Below are 21,771 nucleotides of genomic sequence, written 5' to 3'. Positions count from 1 at the left end.
CAAAATTTTTGCTGTATTCAGTGTATTCTAGTATCCTGAAGATGATTCCAGCATTAATTTCATTGTGCTTATGCTCATTTTTAAGATTTTGACATTTTCACCTAAAGTGCACTATCAGGGGCTGAAAACGCGTTTAAAGCAATAAAAAGTTCATTTTGGCTCTCACACCTAAACTAAACATTGTAGACTCAAAATTTTTGCTGTATTTAGTGTATTCTAGCATCCTGAAGATGATTCCAGCATTAATTTCATTGTGCTTATGCTCATTTTTAAGATTTTGACATTTTCACCTTAAGTGTACAATCAGGGGCTGAAAACGCGTTTAAAGCAATAAAAAGTTCATTTTGGCTCTCACACCTAAACTAAACGTTGTAGACTCAAAACTTTTGCTGTATTTAGTGTATTCTAGCATCCTGAAGATGATTCCAGCATTAATTTCATTGTGCTTATGCTCATTTTGAAGATTTTGACATTTTCACCTTAAGTGTACAATCAGGGGCTGAAAACGCGTTTAAAGCAATAAAAAGTTCATTTTGGCTCACACACCTAAAATAAACGTTGTAGACTCAAAATTTTTGCTGTATTCAGTGCATTCTAGCATCCTGAAGATGATTCCAGCATTAATTTCATTGTGCTTATGCTAATTTTGAAGATTTTGACATTTTCACCTAAAGTGTACAATCAGGGGCTGAAAACGCGTTTAAAGCAATAAAAAGTTCATTTTGGCTCTCACACCTAAACTAAACGTTGTAGACTCAAAATTTTTGCTGTATTTAGTGTATTCTAGCATCCTGAAGATGATTCCAGCATTAATTTCATTGTGCTTATGCTCATTTTTAAGATTTTGACATTTTCACCTAAAGTGCACAATCAGGCTGAAAACGCATTTAAAGCAATAAAAAGTTCATTTTGGCTCTCACACCTAAACTAAACGTTGTAGACTCAAAATTTTTGCTGTATTTAGTGTATTCTAGCATCCTGAAGATGATTCCAGCATTAATTTCATTGTGCTTATGCTCATTTTGAAGATTTTGACATTTTCACCTTAAGTGTACAATCAGGGGCTGAAAACGCGTTTAAAGCAATAAAAAGTTCATTTTGGCTCTCACACCTAAACTAAACGTTGTAGACTCAAAATTTTTGCTGTATTTAGTGTATTCTAGCATCCTGAAGATGATTCCAGCATTAATTTCATTGTGCTTATGCTCATTTTTAAGATTTTGACATTTTCACCTAAAGTGCACAATCAGGCTGAAAACGCATTTAAAGCAATAAAAAGTTCATTTTGGCTCTCACACCTAAACTAAACGTTGTAGACTCAACATTTTTGCTGTATTTAGTGTATTTTAGCATCCTGAAGATGATTCCAGCATTAATTTCATTGTGCTTATGCTCATTTTGAAGATTTTGACATTTTCACCTTAAGTGTACAATCAGGGGCTGAAAACGCGTTTAAAGCAATAAAAAGTTCATTTTGGCTCTCACACCTAAACTAAACGTTGTAGACTCAAAATTTTTGCTGTATTTAGTGTATTCTAGCATCCTGAAGATGATTCCAGCATTAATTTCATTGTGCTTATGCTCATTTTTAAGATTTTGACATTTTCACCTTAAGTGCACAATCAGGCTGAAAATGCATTTAAAGCAATAAAAAGTTCATTTTGGCTCTCACACCTAAACTAAACGTTGTAGACTCAAAATTTTTGCTGTATTTAGTGTATTTTAGCATCCTGAAGATGATTCCAGCATTAATTTCATTGTGCTTATGCTCATTTTTAAGATTTTGACATTTTCACCTTAAGTGTACAATCAGGGGCTGAAAACGCGTTTAAAGCAATAAAAAGTTCATTTTGGCTCTCACACCTAAACTAAACGTTGTAGACTCAAAATTTTTGCTGTATTTAGTGTATTCTAGCATCCTGAAGATGATTCCAGCATTAATTTTATCGTGCTTATGCTCATTTTGAAGATTTTGACATTTTAACCTAAAGTGCACAATCAGGCTGAAAACGCATTTAAAGCAATAAAAAGTTCATTTTGGCTCACACACCTAAAATAAACGTTGTAGACTCAAATTTTTTGCTGTATTCAGTGTATTCTAGCGTCCTGAAGATGATTCCAGCATTAATTTCATTTTGCTTATGCTCATTTTGAAGATTTTGACATTTTCACCTTAAGTGTACAATCAGGGGCTGAAAACGCGTTTAAAGCAATAAAAAGTTCATTTTGGCTCTCACACCTAAACTAAACGTTGTAGACTCAAAATTTTTGCTGTATTTAGTGTATTCTAGCATCCTGAAGATGATTCCAGCATTAATTTCATTGTGCTTATGCTCATTTTTAAGATTTTGACATTTTCACCTAAAGTGCACAATCAGGCTGAAAACGCATTTAAAGCAATAAAAAGTTCATTTTGGCTCTCACACCTAAACTAAACGTTGTAGACTCAAAATTTTTGCTGTATTTAGTGTATTCTAGCATCCTGAAGATGATTCCAGCATTAATTTCATTGTGCTTATGCTCATTTTGAAGATTTTGACATTTTCACCTTAAGTGTACAATCAGGGGCTGAAAACGCGTTTAAAGCAATAAAAAGTTCATTTTGGCTCTCACACCTAAACTAAACGTTGTAGACTAAAATTTTTTGCTGTATTTAGTGTATTCTAGCATCCTGAAGATGATTCCAGCATTAATTTCATTGTGCTTATGCTCATTTTTAAGATTTTGACATTTTCACCTAAAGTGCACAATCAGGCTGAAAACGCATTTAAAGCAATAAAAAGTTCATTTTGGCTCTCACACCTAAACTAAACGTTGTAGACTCAAAATTTTTGCTGTATTTAGTGTATTTTAGCATCCTGAAGATGATTCCAGCATTAATTTCATTGTGCTTATGCTCATTTTTAAGATTTTGACATTTTCACCTTAAGTGTACAATCAGGGGCTGAAAACGCGTTTAAAGCAATAAAAAGTTCATTTTGGCTCTCACACCTAAACTAAACGTTGTAGACTCAAAATTTTTGCTGTATTTAGTGTATTCTAGCATCCTGAAGATGATTCCAGCATTAATTTCATCGTGCTTATGCTCATTTTGAAGATTTTGACATTTTAACCTAAAGTGCACAATCAGGCTGAAAACGCATTTAAAGCAATAAAAAGTTCATTTTGGCTCACACACCTAAAATAAACGTTGTAGACTCAAAATTTTTGCTGTATTCAGTGTATTCTAGCATGCTGAAGATGATTCCAGCATTAATTTCATTGTGCTTATGCTCATTTTGAAGATTTTGACATTTTCACCTTAAGTGTACAATCAGGGGCTGAAAACGCGTTTAAAGCAATAAAAAGTTCATTTTGGCTCACACACCTAAAATAAACGTTGTAGACTCAAAATTTTTGCTGTATTCAGTGTATTCTAGCATCCTGAAGATGATTCCAGCATTAATTTCATTGTGCTTATGCTCATTTTGAAGATTTTGACATTTTCACCTTAAGTGTACAATCAGGGGCTGAAAACGCGTTTAAAGCAATAAAAAGTTCATTTTGGCTCTCACACCTAAACTAAACGTTGTAGACTCAAAATTTTTGCTGTATTTAGTGTATTCTAGCATCCTGAAGATGATTCCAGCATTAATTTCATTGTGCTTATGCTCATTTTTAAGATTTTGATATTTTCACCTAAAGTGCACAATCAGGCTGAAAACGCATTTAAAGCAATAAAAAGTTAATTTTGGCTCTCACACCTAAAATAAACGTTGTAGACTCAAAATTTTTGCTGTATTTAGTGTATTCTAGCATCCTGAAGATGATTCCAGCATTAATTTCATTGTGCTTATGCTCATTTTGAAGATTTTGACATTTTCACCTTAAGTGTACAATCAGGGGCTGAAAACGCGTTTAAAGCAATAAAAAGTTCATTTTGGCTCACACACCTAAAATAAACGTTGTAGACTCAAAATTTTTCCTGTATTCAAAGTATTCTAGCATCCTGAAGATGATTCCAGCATTAATTTCATTGTGCTTATGCTCATTTTGAAGATTTTGACATTTTCACCTTAAGTGTACAATCAGGGGCTGAAAACGCGTTTAAAGCAATAAAAAGTTCATTTTGGCTCTCACACCTAAACTAAACGTTGTAGACTCAAAATTTTTGCTGTATTTAGTGTATTCTAGCATCCTGAAGATGATTCCAGCATTAATTTCATTGTGCTTATGCTCATTTTTAAGATTTTGACATTTTCACCTAAAGTGCACAATCAGGGGCTGAAAACGCGTTTAAAGCAATAAAAAGTTCATTTTGGCTCTCACACCTAAACTAAACGTTGTAGACTCAAAATTTTTGCTCTATTTAGTGTATTTTAGCATCCTGAAGATGATTCCAGCATTAATTTCATTGTGCTTATGCTCATTTTTAAGATTTTGACATTTTCACCTTAAGTGTACAATCAGGGGCTGAAAACGCGTTTAAAGCAATAAAAAGTTCATTTTGGCTCTCACACCTAAACTAAACGTTGTAGACTCAAACTTGTTGCTGTATTTAGTGTATTCTAGCATCCTGAAGATGATTCCAGCATTAATTTCATTGTGCTTATGCTCATTTTGAAGATTTTGACATTTTCACCTTAAGTGTACAATCAGGGAATGAAAACGCGTTTAAAGCAATAAAAAGTTCATTTTGGCTCTCACACCTAAACTAAACGTTGTAGACTCAAAATTTTTGCTGTATTTAGTGTATTCTAGCATCCTGAAGATGATTCCAGCATTAATTTCATTGTGCTTATGCTCATTTTGAAGATTTTGACATTTTCACCTTAAGTGTACAATCAGGGGCTGAAAACGCGTTTAAAGCAATAAAAAGTTCATTTTGGCTCTCACACCTAAACTAAACGTTGTAGACTCAAAATTTTTGCTGTATTTAGTGTATTCTAGCATCCTGAAGATGATTCCAGCATTAATTTCATTGTGCTTATGCTCATTTTTAAGATTTTGACATTTTCACCTTAATTGCACAATCAGGCTGAAAATGCATTTAAAGCAATAAAAAGTTCATTTTGGCTCTCACACCTAAACTAAACGTTGTAGACTCAAAATTTTTGCTGTATTTAGTGTATTTTAGCATCCTGAAGATGATTCCAGCATTAATTTCATTGTGCTTATGCTCATTTTTAAGATTTTGACATTTTCACCTTAAGTGTACAATCAGGGGCTGAAAACGCGTTTAAAGCAATAAAAAGTTCATTTTGGCTCTCACACCTAAACTAAACGTTGTAGACTCAAAATTTTTGCTGTATTTAGTGTATTCTAGCATCCTGAAGATGATTCCAGCATTAATTTCATCGTGCTTATGCTCATTTTGAAGATTTTGACATTTTCACCTTAATTGCACAATCAGGCTGAAAATGCATTTAAAGCAATAAAAAGTTCATTTTGGCTCTCACACCTAAACTAAACGTTGTAGACTCAAAATTTTTGCTGTATTTAGTGTATTTTAGCATCCTGAAGATGATTCCAGCATTAATTTCATTGTGCTTATGCTCATTTTGAAGATTTTGACATTTTCACCTTAAGTATACAATCAGGGGCTGAAAACGCGTTTAAAGCAATAAAAAGTTCATTTTGGCTCTCACACCTAAACTAAACGTTGTAGACTCAAAATTTTTGCTGTATTTAGTGTATTCTAGAATCCTGAAGATGATTCCAGCATTAATTTCATTGTGCTTATGCTCATTTTTAAGATTTTGACATTTTCACCTAAAGTGCACAATCAGGCTGAAAACGCATTTAAAGCAATAAAAAGTTCATTTTGGCTCTCACACCTAAACTAAACGTTGTAGACTCAAAATTTTTGCTGTATTTAGTGTATTCTAGCATCCTGAAGATGATTCCAGCATTAATTTCATTGTGCTTATGCTCATTTTGAAGATTTTGACATTTTCACCTTAAGTGTACAATCAGGGGCTGAAAACGCGTTTAAAGCAATAAAAAGTTCATTTTGGCTCTCACACCTAAACTAAACGTTGTAGACTAAAAAATTTTGCTGTATTTAGTGTATTCTAGCATCCTGAAGATGATTCCAGCATTAATTTCATTGTGCTTATGCTCATTTTTAAGATTTTGACATTTTCACCTAAAGTGCACAATCAGGCTGAAAACGCATTTAAAGCAATAAAAAGTTCATTTTGGCTCTCACACCTAAACTAAACGTTGTAGACTCAAAATTTTTGCTGTATTTAGTGTATTTTAGCATCCTGAAGATGATTCCAGCATTAATTTCATTGTGCTTATGCTCATTTTTAAGATTTTGACATTTTCACCTTAAGTGTACAATCAGGGGCTGAAAACGCGTTTAAAGCAATAAAAAGTTCATTTTGGCTCTCACACCTAAACTAAACGTTGTAGACTCAAAATTTTTGCTGTATTTAGTGTATTCTAGCATCCTGAAGATGATTCCAGCATTAATTTCATCGTGCTTATGCTCATTTTGAAGATTTTGACATTTTAACCTAAAGTGCACAATCAGGCTGAAAACGCATTTAAAGCAATAAAAAGTTCATTTTGGCTCACACACCTAAAATAAACGTTGTAGACTCAAAATTTTTGCTGTATTCAGTGTATTCTAGCATCCTGAAGATGATTCCAGCATTAATTTCATTGTGCTTATGCTCATTTTGAAGATTTTGACATTTTCACCTTAAGTGTACAATCAGGGGCTGAAAACGCGTTTAAAGCAATAAAAAGTTCATTTTGGCTCTCACACCTAAACTAAACGTTGTAGACTCAAAATTTTTGCTGTATTTAGTGTATTCTAGCATCCTGAAGATGATTCCAGCATTAATTTCATTGTGCTTATGCTCATTTTTAAGATTTTGACATTTTCACCTAAAGTGCACAATCAGGCTGAAAACGCATTTAAAGCAATAAAAAGTTCATTTTGGCTCTCACACCTAAACTAAACGTTGTAGACTCAAAATTTTTTGCTGTATTTAGTGTATTCTAGCATCCTGAAGATGATTCCAGCATTAATTTCATTGTGCTTATGCTCATTTTGAAGATTTTGACATTTTCACCTTAAGTGTACAATCAGGGGCTGAAAACGCGTTTAAAGCAATAAAAAGTTCATTTTGGCTCTCACACCTAAACTAAACGTTGTAGACTCAAAATTTTTGCTGTATTTAGTGTATTCTAGCATCCTGAAGATGATTCCAGCATTAATTTCATCGTGCTTATGCTCATTTTGAAGATTTTGACATTTTAACCTAAAGTGCACAATCAGGCTGAAAACGCATTTAAAGCAATAAAAAGTTCATTTTGGCTCACACACCTAAAATAAACGTTGTAGACTCAAAATTTTTGCTGTATTCAGTGTATTCTAGCATCCTGAAGATGATTCCAGCATTAATTTCATTGTGCTTATGCTCATTTTTAAGATTTTGACATTTTCACCTAAAGTGCAGAATCAGGCTGAAAACGCATTTAAAGCAATAAAAAGTTCATTTTGGCTCTCACACCTAAACTAAACGTTGTAGACTCAAAATTTTTGCTGTATTTAGTGTATTGTATCATCCTGAAGATGATTCCAGCATTAATTTCATTGTGCTTATGCTCATTTTTAAGATTTTGACATTTTCACCTAAAGTGCACAATCAGGCTGAAAACGCATTTAAAGCAATAAAAAGTTCATTTTGGCTCTCACACCTAAACTAAACGTTGTAGACTCAAAATTTTTGCTGTATTTAGTGTATTCTAGCATCCTGAAGATGATTCCAGCATTAATTTCATTGTGCTTATGCTCATTTTGAAGATTTTGACATTTTCACCTTAAGTGTACAATCAGGGGCTGAAAACGCGTTTAAAGCAATAAAAAGTTCATTTTGGCTCTCACACCTAAACTAAACGTTGTAGACTCAAAATTGTTGCTGTATTTAGTGTATTCTAGCATCCTGAAGATGATTCCAGCATTAATTTCATTGTGCTTATGCTCATTTTTAAGATTTTGACATTTTCACCTAATGTGCACAATCAGGCTGAAAACGCATTTAAAGCAATAAAAAGTTCATTTTGGCTCTCACACCTAAACTAAACGTTGTAGACTCAAAATTTTTGCTGTATTCAGTGTATTCTAGTATCCTGAAGATGATTCCAGCATTAATTTCATTGTGCTTATGCTCATTTTTAAGATTTTGACATTTTCACCTAAAGTGCACTATCAGGGGCTGAAAACGCGTTTAAAGCAATAAAAAGTTCATTTTGGCTCTCACACCTAAACTAAACGTTGTAGACTCAAAATTTTTGCTGTATTTAGTGTATTCTAGCATCCTGAAGATGATTCCAGCATTAATTTCATTGTGCTTATGCTCATTTTTAAGATTTTGACATTTTCACCTTAAGTGTACAATCAGGGGCTGAAAACGCGTTTAAAGCAATAAAAAGTTCATTTTGGCTCTCACACCTAAACTAAACGTTGTAGACTCAAAACTTTTGCTGTATTTAGTGTATTCTAGCATCCTGAAGATGATTCCAGCATTAATTTCATTGTGCTTATGCTCATTTTGAAGATTTTGACATTTTCACCTTAAGTGTACAATCAGGGGCTGAAAACGCGTTTAAAGCAATAAAAAGTTCATTTTGGCTCACACACCTAAAATAAACGTTGTAGACTCAAAATTTTTGCTGTATTCAGTGCATTCTAGCATCCTGAAGATGATTCCAGCATTAATTTCATTGTGCTTATGCTAATTTTGAAGATTTTGACATTTTCACCTAAAGTGTACAATCAGGGGCTGAAAACGCGTTTAAAGCAATAAAAAGTTCATTTTGGCTCTCACACCTAAACTAAACGTTGTAGACTCAAAATTTTTGCTGTATTTAGTGTATTCTAGCATCCTGAAGATGATTCCAGCATTAATTTCATTGTGCTTATGCTCATTTTTAAGATTTTGACATTTTCACCTAAAGTGCACAATCAGGCTGAAAACGCATTTAAAGCAATAAAAAGTTCATTTTGGCTCTCACACCTAAACTAAACGTTGTAGACTCAAAATTTTTGCTGTATTTAGTGTATTCTAGCATCCTGAAGATGATTCCAGCATTAATTTCATTGTGCTTATGCTCATTTTGAAGATTTTGACATTTTCACCTTAAGTGTACAATCAGGGGCTGAAAACGCGTTTAAAGCAATAAAAAGTTCATTTTGGCTCTCACACCTAAACTAAACGTTGTAGACTCAAAATTTTTGCTGTATTTAGTGTATTCTAGCATCCTGAAGATGATTCCAGCATTAATTTCATTGTGCTTATGCTCATTTTTAAGATTTTGACATTTTCACCTAAAGTGCACAATCAGGCTGAAAACGCATTTAAAGCAATAAAAAGTTCATTTTGGCTCTCACACCTAAACTAAACGTTGTAGACTCAACATTTTTGCTGTATTTAGTGTATTTTAGCATCCTGAAGATGATTCCAGCATTAATTTCATTGTGCTTATGCTCATTTTGAAGATTTTGACATTTTCACCTTAAGTGTACAATCAGGGGCTGAAAACGCGTTTAAAGCAATAAAAAGTTCATTTTGGCTCTCACACCTAAACTAAACGTTGTAGACTCAAAATTTTTGCTGTATTTAGTGTATTCTAGCATCCTGAAGATGATTCCAGCATTAATTTCATTGTGCTTATGCTCATTTTTAAGATTTTGACATTTTCACCTTAAGTGCACAATCAGGCTGAAAATGCATTTAAAGCAATAAAAAGTTCATTTTGGCTCTCACACCTAAACTAAACGTTGTAGACTCAAAATTTTTGCTGTATTTAGTGTATTTTAGCATCCTGAAGATGATTCCAGCATTAATTTCATTGTGCTTATGCTCATTTTTAAGATTTTGACATTTTCACCTTAAGTGTACAATCAGGGGCTGAAAACGCGTTTAAAGCAATAAAAAGTTCATTTTGGCTCTCACACCTAAACTAAACGTTGTAGACTCAAAATTTTTGCTGTATTTAGTGTATTCTAGCATCCTGAAGATGATTCCAGCATTAATTTCATCGTGCTTATGCTCATTTTGAAGATTTTGACATTTTAACCTAAAGTGCACAATCAGGCTGAAAACGCATTTAAAGCAATAAAAAGTTCATTTTGGCTCACACACCTAAAATAAACGTTGTAGACTCAAAATTTTTGCTGTATTCAGTGTATTCTAGCATCCTGAAGATGATTCCAGCATTAATTTCATTTTGCTTATGCTCATTTTGAAGATTTTGACATTTTCACCTTAAGTGTACAATCAGGGGCTGAAAACGCGTTTAAAGCAATAAAAAGTTCATTTTGGCTCTCACACCTAAACTAAACGTTGTAGACTCAAAATTTTTGCTGTATTTAGTGTATTCTAGCATCCTGAAGATGATTCCAGCATTAATTTCATTGTGCTTATGCTCATTTTTAAGATTTTGACATTTTCACCTAAAGTGCACAATCAGGCTGAAAACGCATTTAAAGCAATAAAAAGTTCATTTTGGCTCTCACACCTAAACTAAACGTTGTAGACTCAAAATTTTTGCTGTATTTAGTGTATTCTAGCATCCTGAAGATGATTCCAGCATTAATTTCATTGTGCTTATGCTCATTTTGAAGATTTTGACATTTTCACCTTAAGTGTACAATCAGGGGCTGAAAACGCGTTTAAAGCAATAAAAAGTTCATTTTGGCTCTCACACCTAAACTAAACGTTGTAGACTAAAATTTTTTGCTGTATTTAGTGTATTCTAGCATCCTGAAGATGATTCCAGCATTAATTTCATTGTGCTTATGCTCATTTTTAAGATTTTGACATTTTCACCTAAAGTGCACAATCAGGCTGAAAACGCATTTAAAGCAATAAAAAGTTCATTTTGGCTCTCACACCTAAACTAAACGTTGTAGACTCAAAATTTTTGCTGTATTTAGTGTATTTTAGCATCCTGAAGATGATTCCAGCATTAATTTCATTGTGCTTATGCTCATTTTTAAGATTTTGACATTTTCACCTTAAGTGTACAATCAGGGGCTGAAAACGCGTTTAAAGCAATAAAAAGTTCATTTTGGCTCTCACACCTAAACTAAACGTTGTAGACTCAAAATTTTTGCTGTATTTAGTGTATTCTAGCATCCTGAAGATGATTCCAGCATTAATTTCATCGTGCTTATGCTCATTTTGAAGATTTTGACATTTTAACCTAAAGTGCACAATCAGGCTGAAAACGCATTTAAAGCAATAAAAAGTTCATTTTGGCTCACACACCTAAAATAAACGTTGTAGACTCAAAATTTTTGCTGTATTCAGTGTATTCTAGCATGCTGAAGATGATTCCAGCATTAATTTCATTGTGCTTATGCTCATTTTGAAGATTTTGACATTTTCACCTTAAGTGTACAATCAGGGGCTGAAAACGCGTTTAAAGCAATAAAAAGTTCAATTTGGCTCACACACCTAAAATAAACGTTGTAGACTCAAAATTTTTGCTGTATTCAGTGTATTCTAGCATCCTGAAGATGATTCCAGCATTAATTTCATTGTGCTTATGCTCATTTTGAAGATTTTGACATTTTCACCTTAAGTGTACAATCAGGGGCTGAAAACGCGTTTAAAGCAATAAAAAGTTCATTTTGGCTCTCACACCTAAACTAAACGTTGTAGACTCAAAATTTTTGCTGTATTTAGTGTATTCTAGCATCCTGAAGATGATTCCAGCATTAATTTCATTGTGCTTATGCTCATTTTTAAGATTTTGATATTTTCACCTAAAGTGCACAATCAGGCTGAAAACGCATTTAAAGCAATAAAAAGTTAATTTTGGCTCTCACACCTAAAATAAACGTTGTAGACTCAAAATTTTTGCTGTATTTAGTGTATTCTAGCATCCTGAAGATGATTCCAGCATTAATTTCATTGTGCTTATGCTCATTTTGAAGATTTTGACATTTTCACCTTAAGTGTACAATCAGGGGCTGAAAACGCGTTTAAAGCAATAAAAAGTTCATTTTGGCTCACACACCTAAAATAAACGTTGTAGACTCAAAATTTTTCCTGTATTCAAAGTATTCTAGCATCCTGAAGATGATTCCAGCATTAATTTCATTGTGCTTATGCTCATTTTGAAGATTTTGACATTTTCACCTTAAGTGTACAATCAGGGGCTGAAAACGCGTTTAAAGCAATAAAAAGTTCATTTTGGCTCTCACACCTAAACTAAACGTTGTAGACTCAAAATTTTTGCTGTATTTAGTGTATTCTAGCATCCTGAAGATGATTCCAGCATTAATTTCATTGTGCTTATGCTCATTTTTAAGATTTTGACATTTTCACCTAAAGTGCACAATCAGGGGCTGAAAACGCGTTTAAAGCAATAAAAAGTTCATTTTGGCTCTCACACCTAAACTAAACGTTGTAGACTCAAAATTTTTGCTCTATTTAGTGTATTTTAGCATCCTGAAGATGATTCCAGCATTAATTTCATTGTGCTTATGCTCATTTTTAAGATTTTGACATTTTCACCTTAAGTGTACAATCAGGGGCTGAAAACGCGTTTAAAGCAATAAAAAGTTCATTTTGGCTCTCACACCTAAACTAAACGTTGTAGACTCAAACTTGTTGCTGTATTTAGTGTATTCTAGCATCCTGAAGATGATTCCAGCATTAATTTCATTGTGCTTATGCTCATTTTTAAGATTTTGACATTTTCACCTAAAGTGCACAATCAGGCTGAAAACGCATTTAAAGCAATAAAAAGTTCATTTTGGCTCTCACACCTAAACTAAACGTTGTAGACTCAAAATTTTTGCTGTATTTAGTGTATTTTAGCATCCTGAAGATGATTCCAGCATTAATTTCATTGTGCTTATGCTCATTTTTAAGATTTTGACATTTTCACCTTAAGTGTACAATCAGGGGCTGAAAACGCGTTTAAAGCAATAAAAAGTTCATTTTGGCTCTCACACCTAAACTAAACGTTGTAGACTCAAAATTTTTGCTGTATTTAGTGTATTCTAGCATCCTGAAGATGATTCCAGCATTAATTTCATTGTGCTTATGCTCATTTTTAAGATTTTGACATTTTCACCTAAAGTGCACAATCAGGCTGAAAACGCATTTAAAGCAATAAAAAGTTCATTTTGGCTCTCACACCTAAACTAAACGTTGTAGACTCAAAATTTTTGCTGTATTTAGTGTATTTTAGCATCCTGAAGATGATTCCAGCATTAATTTCATTGTGCTTATGCTCATTTTTAAGATTTTGACATTTTCACCTTAAGTGTACAATCAGGGGCTGAAAACGCGTTTAAAGCAATAAAAAGTTCATTTTGGCTCTCACACCTAAACTAAACGTTGTAGACTCAAAATTTTTGCTGTATTTAGTGTATTCTAGCATCCTGAAGATGATTCCAGCATTAATTTCATCGTGCTTATGCTCATTTTGAAGATTTTGACATTTTAACCTAAAGTGCACAATCAGGCTGAAAACGCATTTAAAGCAATAAAAAGTTCATTTTGGCTCACACACCTAAAATAAACGTTGTAGACTCAAAATTTTTGCTGTATTCAGTGTATTCTAGCATCCTGAAGATGATTCCAGCATTAATTTCATTGTGCTTATGCTCATTTTGAAGATTTTGACATTTTCACCTTAAGTGTACAATCAGGGGCTGAAAACGCGTTTAAAGCAATAAAAAGTTCATTTTGGCTCTCACACCTAAACTAAACGTTGTAGACTCAAAATTTTTGCTGTATTTAGTGTATTCTAGCATCCTGAAGATGATTCCAGCATTAATTTCATTGTGCTTATGCTCATTTTTAAGATTTTGACATTTTCACCTAAAGTGCACAATCAGGCTGAAAACGCATTTAAAGCAATAAAAAGTTCATTTTGGCTCTCACACCTAAACTAAACGTTGTAGACTCAAAATTTTTGCTGTATTTAGTGTATTCTAGCATCCTGAAGATGATTCCAGCATTAATTTCATTGTGCTTATGCTCATTTTGAAGATTTTGACATTTTCACCTTAAGTGTACAATCAGGGGCTGAAAACGCGTTTAAAGCAATAAAAAGTTCATTTTGGCTCTCACACCTAAACTAAACGTTGTAGACTAAAAATTTTTGCTGTATTTAGTGTATTCTAGCATCCTGAAGATGATTCCAGCATTAATTTCATTGTGCTTATGCTCATTTTTAAGATTTTGACATTTTCACCTAAAGTGCACAATCAGGCTGAAAACGCATTTAAAGCAATAAAAAGTTCATTTTGGCTCTCACACCTAAACTAAACGTTGTAGACTCAAAATTTTTGCTGTATTTAGTGTATTCTAGCATCCTGAAGATGATTCCAGCATTAATTTCATTGTGCTTATGCTCATTTTTAAGATTTTGACATTTTCACCTAAAGTGCACAATCAGGCTGAAAACGCATTTAAAGCAATAAAAAGTTCATTTTGGCTCTCACACCTAAACTAAACGTTGTCGACTCAAAATTTTTGCTGTATTTAGTGTATTTTAGCATCCTGAAGATGATTCCAGCATTAATTTCATTGTGCTTATGCTCATTTTTAAGATTTTGACATTTTCACCTTAAGTGTACAATCAGGGGCTGAAAACGCGTTTAAAGCAATAAAAAGTTCATTTTGGCTCTCACACCTAAACTAAACGTTGTAGACTCAAAATTTTTGCTGTATTTAGTGTATTCTAGCATCCTGAAGATGATTCCAGCATTAATTTCATCGTGCTTATGCTCATTTTGAAGATTTTGACATTTTAACCTAAAGTGCACAATCAGGCTGAAAACGCATTTAAAGCAATAAAAAGTTCATTTTGGCTCACACACCTAAAATAAACGTTGTAGACTCAAAATTTTTGCTGTATTCAGTGTATTCTAGCATCCTGAAGATGATTCCAGCATTAATTTCATTGTGCTTATGCTCATTTTGAAGATTTTGACATTTTCACCTTAAGTGTACAATCAGGGGCTGAAAACGCGTTTAAAGCAATAAAAAGTTCATTTTGGCTCTCACACCTAAACTAAACGTTGTAGACTCAAAATTTTTGCTGTATTTAGTGTATTCTAGCATCCTGAAGATGATTCCAGCATTAATTTCATTGTGCTTATGCTCATTTTTAAGATTTTGACATTTTCACCTAAAGTGCACAATCAGGCTGAAAACGCATTTAAAGCAATAAAAAGTTCATTTTGGCTCTCACACCTAAACTAAACGTTGTAGACTCAAAATATTTGCTGTATTTAGTGTATTCTAGCATCCTGAAGATGATTCCAGCATTAATTTCATTGTGCTTATGCTCATTTTGAAGATTTTGACATTTTCACCTTAAGTGTACAATCAGGGGCTGAAAACGCGTTTAAAGCAATAAAAAGTTCATTTTGGCTCTCACACCTAAACTAAACGTTGTAGACTCAAAATTTTTGCTGTATTTAGTGTATTCTAGCATCCTGAAGATGATTCCAGCATTAATTTCATCGTGCTTATGCTCATTTTGAAGATTTTGACATTTTAACCTAAAGTGCACAATCAGGCTGAAAACGCATTTAAAGCAATAAAAAGTTCATTTTGGCTCACACACCTAAAATAAACGTTGTAGACTCAAAATTTTTGCTGTATTCAGTGTATTCTAGCATCCTGAAGATGATTCCAGCATTAATTTCATTGTGCTTATGCTCATTTTTAAGATTTTGACATTTTCACCTAAAGTGCACAATCAGGGGCTGAAAACGCGTTTAAAGCAATAAAAAGTTCATTTTGGCTCTCACACCTAAACTAAACGTTGTAGACTCAAAATTTTTGCTGTATTTAGTGTATTCTAGCATCCTGAAGATGATTCCAGCATTAATTTCATCGTGCTTATGCTCATTTTGAAGATTTTGACATTTTAACCTAAAGTGCACAATCAGGCTGAAAACGCATTTAAAGCAATAAAAAGTTCATTTTGGCTCACACACCTAAAATAAACGTTGTAGACTCAAAATTTTTGCTGTATTCAGTGCATTCTAGCATCCTGAAGATGATTCCAGCATTAATTTCATTGTGCTTATGCTAATTTTGAAGATTTTGACATTTTCACCTAAAGTGTACAATCAGGGGCTGAAAACGCGTTTAAAGCAATAAAAAGTTCATTTTGGCTCTTACACCTAAACTAAACGTTGTAGACTCAAAATTTTTGCTGTATTTAGTGTATTGTATCATCCTGAAGATGATTCCAGCATTAATTTCATTGTGCTTATGCTCATTTTTAAGATTTTGACATTTTCACCTAAAGTGCACAATCAGGCTGAAAACGCATTTAAAGCAATAAAAAGTTCATTTTGGCTCTCACACCTAAACTAAACGTTGTAGACTCAAAATTTTTGCTGTATTTAGTGTATTCTAGCATCCTGAAGATGATTCCAGCATTAATTTCATTGTGCTTATGCTCATTTTGAAGATTTTGACATTTTCACCTTAAGTGTACAATCAGGGGCTGAAAACGCGTTTAAAGCAATAAAAAGTTCATTTTGGCTCTCACACCTAAACTAAACGTTGTAGACTCAAAATTTTTGCTGTATTTAGTGTATTCTAGCATCCTGAAGATGATTCCAGCATTAATTTCATTGTGCTTATGCTCATTTTTAAGATTTTGACATTTTCACCTAAAGTGCACAATCAGGCTGAAAACGCATTTAAAGCAATAAAAAGTTCATTTTGGCTCTCACACCTAAACTAAACGTTGTAGACTCAAAATTTTTGCTGTATTCAGTGTATTCTAGTATCCTGAAGATGATTCCAGCATTAATTTCATTGTGCTTATGCTCATTTTTAAGATTTTGACATTTTCACCTAAAGTGCACTATCAGGGGCTGAAAACGCGTTTAAAGCAATAAAAAGTTCATTTTGGCTCTCACACCTAAACTAAACGTTGTAGACTCAAAATTTTTGCTGTATTTAGTGTATTCTAGCATCCTGAAGATGATTCCAGCATTAATTTCATTGTGCTTATGCTCATTTTTAAGATTTTGACATTTTCACCTTAAGTGTACAATCAGGGGCTGAAAACGCGTTTAAAGCAATAAAAAGTTCATTTTGGCTCTCACACCTAAACTAAACGTTGTAGACTCAAAATTTTTGCTGTATTTAGTGTATTCTAGCATCCTGAAGATGATTCCAGCATTAATTTCATTGTGCTTATGCTCATTTTTAAGATTTTGACATTTTCACCTAAAGTGTACAATCAGGCTGAAAACGCATTTAAAGCAATAAAAAGTTCATTTTGGCTCTCACACCTAAACTAAACGTTGTAGACTCAAAATTTTTGCTGTATTTAGTGTATTCTAGCATCCTGAAGATGATTCCAGCATTAATTTCATTGTGCTTATGCTCATTTTGAAGATTTTGACATTTTCACCTTAAGTGTACAATCAGGGGCTGAAAACGCGTTTAAAGCAATAAAAAATTCATTTTGGCTCTCACACCTAAACTAAACGTTGTAGACTCAAACTTGTTGCTGTATTTAGTGTATTCTAGCATCCTGAAGATGATTCCAGCATTAATTTCATTGTGCTTATGCTCATTTTTAAGATTTTGACATTTTCACCTAAAGTGCACAATCAGGGGCTGAAAACGCGTTTAAAGAAATAAAAAGTTCATTTTGGCTCTCACACCTAAACTAAACGTTGTAGACTCAAAATTTTTGCTGTATTTAGTGTATTCTAGCATCCTGAAGATGATTCCAGCATTAATTTCATTGTGCTTATGCTCATTTTTAAGATTTTGACATTTTCACCTAAAGTGCACAATCAGGGGCTGAAAACGCGTTTAAAGAAATAAAAAGTTCATTTTGGCTCTCACACCTAAACTAAACGTTGTAGACTCAAAATTTTTGCTGTATTTAGTGTATTCTAGCATCCTGAAGATGATTCCAGCATTAATTTCATTGTGCTTATGCTCATTTTTAAGATTTTGACATTTTCACCTAAAGTGCACAATCAGGCTGAAAACGCATTTAAAGCAATAAAAAGTTCATTTTGGCTCTCACACCTAAACTAAACGTTGTAGACTCAAAATTTTTGCTGTATTCAGTGTATTTTAGCATCCTGAAGATGATTCCAGCATTAATTTCATTGTGCTTATGCTCATTTTTAAGATTTTGACATTTTCACCTTAAGTGTACAATCAGGGGCTGAAAACGCGTTTAAAGCAATAAAAAGTTCATTTTGGCTCTCACACCTAAACTAAACGTTGTAGACTCAAAATTTTTGCTGTATTCAGTGTATTCTAGCATCCTGAAGATGATTCCAGCATTAATTTCATTGTGCTTATGCTAATTTTTAAGATTTTGACATTTTCACCTAAAGTGCACAATCAGGCTGAAAACGCATTTAAAGCAATAAAAAGTTCATTTTGGCTCTCACACCTAAACTAAACGTTGTAGACTCAAAATTTTTGCTGTATTTAGTGTATTCTAGCATCCTGAAGATGATTCCAGCATTAATTTCATTGTGCTTATGCTCATTTTGAAGATTTTGACATTTTCACCTTAAGTGTACAATCAGGGGCTGAAAACGCGTTTAAAGCAATAAAAAGTTCATTTTGGCTCTCACACCTAAACTAAACGTTGTAGACTCAAAATTTTTGCTGTATTTAGTGTATTCTAGCATCCTGAAGATGATTCCAGCATTAATTTCATTGTGCTTATGCTCATTTTTAAGATTTTGACATTTTCACCTAAAGTGCACAATCAGGCTGAAAACGCATTTAAAGCAATAAAAAGTTCATTTTGGCTCTCACACCTAAACTAAACGTTGTAGACTCAAAATTTTTGCTGTATTTAGTGTATTCTAGCATCCTGAAGATGATTCCAGCATTAATTTCATTGTGCTTATGCTCATTTTTAAGATTTTGACATTTTCACCTTAAGTGTACAATCAGGGGCTGAAAACGCGTTTAAAGCAATAAAAAGTTCATTTTGGCTCTCACACCTAAACTAAACGTTGTAGACTCAAAATTTTTGCTGTATTTAGTGTATTCTAGCATCCTGAAGATGATTCCAGCATTAATTTCATTGTGCTTATGCTCATTTTGAAGATTTTGACATTTTCACCTTAAGTGTACAATCAGGGGCTGAAAACGCGTTTAAAGCAATAAAAAGTTCATTTTGGCTCTCACACCTAAACTAAACGTTGTAGACTCAAACTTGTTGCTGTATTTAGTGTATTCTAGCATCCTGAAGATGATTCCAGCATTAATTTCATTGTGCTTATGCTCATTTTGAAGATTTTGACATTTTCACCTTAAGTGTACAATCAGGGGCTGAAAACGCGTTTAAAGCAATAAAAAGTTCATTTTGGCTCTCACACCTAAACTAAACGTTGTAGACTCAAACTTGTTGCTGTATTTAGTGTATTCTAGCATCCTGAAGATGATTCCAGCATTAATTTCATTGTGCTTATGCTCATTTTTAAGATTTTGACATTTTCACCTAAAGTGCACAATCAGGGGCTGAAAACGCGTTTAAAGAAATAAAAAGTTCATTTTGGCTCTCACACCTAAACTAAACGTTGTAGACTCAAAATTTTTGCTGTATTTAGTGTATTCTAGCATCCTGAAGATGATTCCAGCATTAATTTCATTGTGCTTATGCTCATTTTTAAGATTTTGACATTTTCACCTAAAGTGCACAATCAGGGGCTGAAAACGCGTTTAAAGAAATAAAAAGTTCATTTTGGCTCTCACACCTAAACTAAACGTTGTAGACTCAAAATTTTTGCTGTATTTAGTGTATTCTAGCATCCTGAAGATGATTCCAGCATTAATTTCATTGTGCTTATGCTCATTTTTAAGATTTTGACATTTTCACCTAAAGTGCACAATCAGGCTGAAAACGCATTTAAAGCAATAAAAAGTTCATTTTGGCTCTCACACCTAAACTAAACGTTGTAGACTCAAAATTTTTGCTGTATTCAGTGTATTTTAGCATCCTGAAGATGATTCCAGCATTAATTTCATTGTGCTTATGCTCATTTTAAGATTTTGACATTTTCACCTTAAGTGTACAATCAGGGGCTGAAAACGCGTTTAAAGCAATAAAAAGTTCATTTTGGCTCTCACACCTAAACTAAACGTTGTAGACTCAAAATTTTTGCTGTATTCAGTGTATTCTAGCATCCTGAAGATGATTCCAGCATTAATTTCATTGTGCTTATGCTAATTTTTAAGATTTTGACATTTTCACCTAAAGTGCACAATCAGGCTGAAAACGCATTTAAAGCAATAAAAAGTTCATTTTGGCTCTCACACCTAAACTAAACGTTGTAGACTCAAAATTTTTGCTGTATTTAGTGTATTCTAGCATCCTGAAGATGATTCCAGCATTAATTTCATTGTGCTTATGCTCATTTTGAAGATTTTGACATTTTCACCTTAAGTGTACAATCAGGGGCTGAAAACGCGTTTAAAGCAATAAAAAGTTCATTTTGGCTCTCACACCTAAACTAAACGTTGTAGACTCAAAATTTTTGCTGTATTTAGTGTATTCTAGCATCCTGAAGATGATTCCAGCATTAATTTCATTGTGCTTATGCTCATTTTTAAGATTTTGACATTTTCACCTAAAGTGCACAATCAGGCTGAAAACGCATTTAAAGCAATAAAAAGTTCATTTTGGCTCTCACACCTAAACTAAACGTTGTAGACTCAAAATTTTTGCTGTATTTAGTGTATTTTAGCATCCTGAAGATGATTCCAGCATTAATTTCATTGTGCTTATGCTCATTTTTAAGATTTTGACATTTTCACCTTAAGTGTACAATCAGGGGCTGAAAACGCGTTTAAAGCAATAAAAAGTTCATTTTGGCTCTCACACCTAAACTAAACGTTGTAGACTCAAAATTTTTGCTGTATTTAGTGTATTCTAGCATCCTGAAGATGATTCCAGCATTAATTTCATTGTGCTTATGCTCATTTTTAAGATTTTGACATTTTCACCTAAAGTGCACAATCAGGCTGAAAACGCATTTAAAGCAATAAAAAGTTCATTTTGGCTCTCACACCTAAACTAAACGTTGTCGACTCAAAATTTTTGCTGTATTTAGTGTATTTTAGCATCCTGAAGATGATTCCAGCATTAATTTCATTGTGCTTATGCTCATTTTTAAGATTTTGACATTTTCACCTTAAGTGTACAATCAGGGGCTGAAAACGCGTTTAAAGCAATAAAAAGTTCATTTTGGCTCTCACACCTAAACTAAACGTTGTAGACTCAAAATTTTTGCTGTATTTAGTGTATTCTAGCATCCTGAAGATGATTCCAGCATTAATTTCATTGTGCTTATGCTCATTTTTAAGATTTTGATATTTTCACCTAAAGTGCACAATCAGGCTGAAAACGCATTTAAAGCAATAAAAAGTTAATTTTGGCTCTCACACCTAAAATAAACGTTGTAGACTCAAAATTTTTGCTGTATTCAGTGTATTCTAGCATCCTGAAGATGATTCCAGCATTAATTTCATTGTGCTTATGCTCATTTTGAAGATTTTGACATTTTCACCTTAAGTGTACAATCAGGGGCTGAAAACGCGTTTAAAGCAATAAAAAGTTCATTTTGGCTCTCACACCTAAACTAAACGTTGTAGACTCAAAATTTTTGCTGTATTTAGTGTATTCTAGCATCCTGAAGATGATTCCAGCATTAATTTCATTGTGCTTATGCTCATTTTTAAGATTTTGACATTTTCACCTAAAGTGCACAATCAGGGGCTGAAAACG

The sequence above is a fragment of the Vanacampus margaritifer genome, chromosome 16 (assembly GCF_051991255.1).
Source record: "Vanacampus margaritifer isolate UIUO_Vmar chromosome 16, RoL_Vmar_1.0, whole genome shotgun sequence".
In the NCBI taxonomy this organism is placed as follows: Eukaryota; Metazoa; Chordata; class Actinopteri; order Syngnathiformes; family Syngnathidae; genus Vanacampus; species Vanacampus margaritifer.
This window is presented reverse-complemented; position numbering follows the sequence as displayed.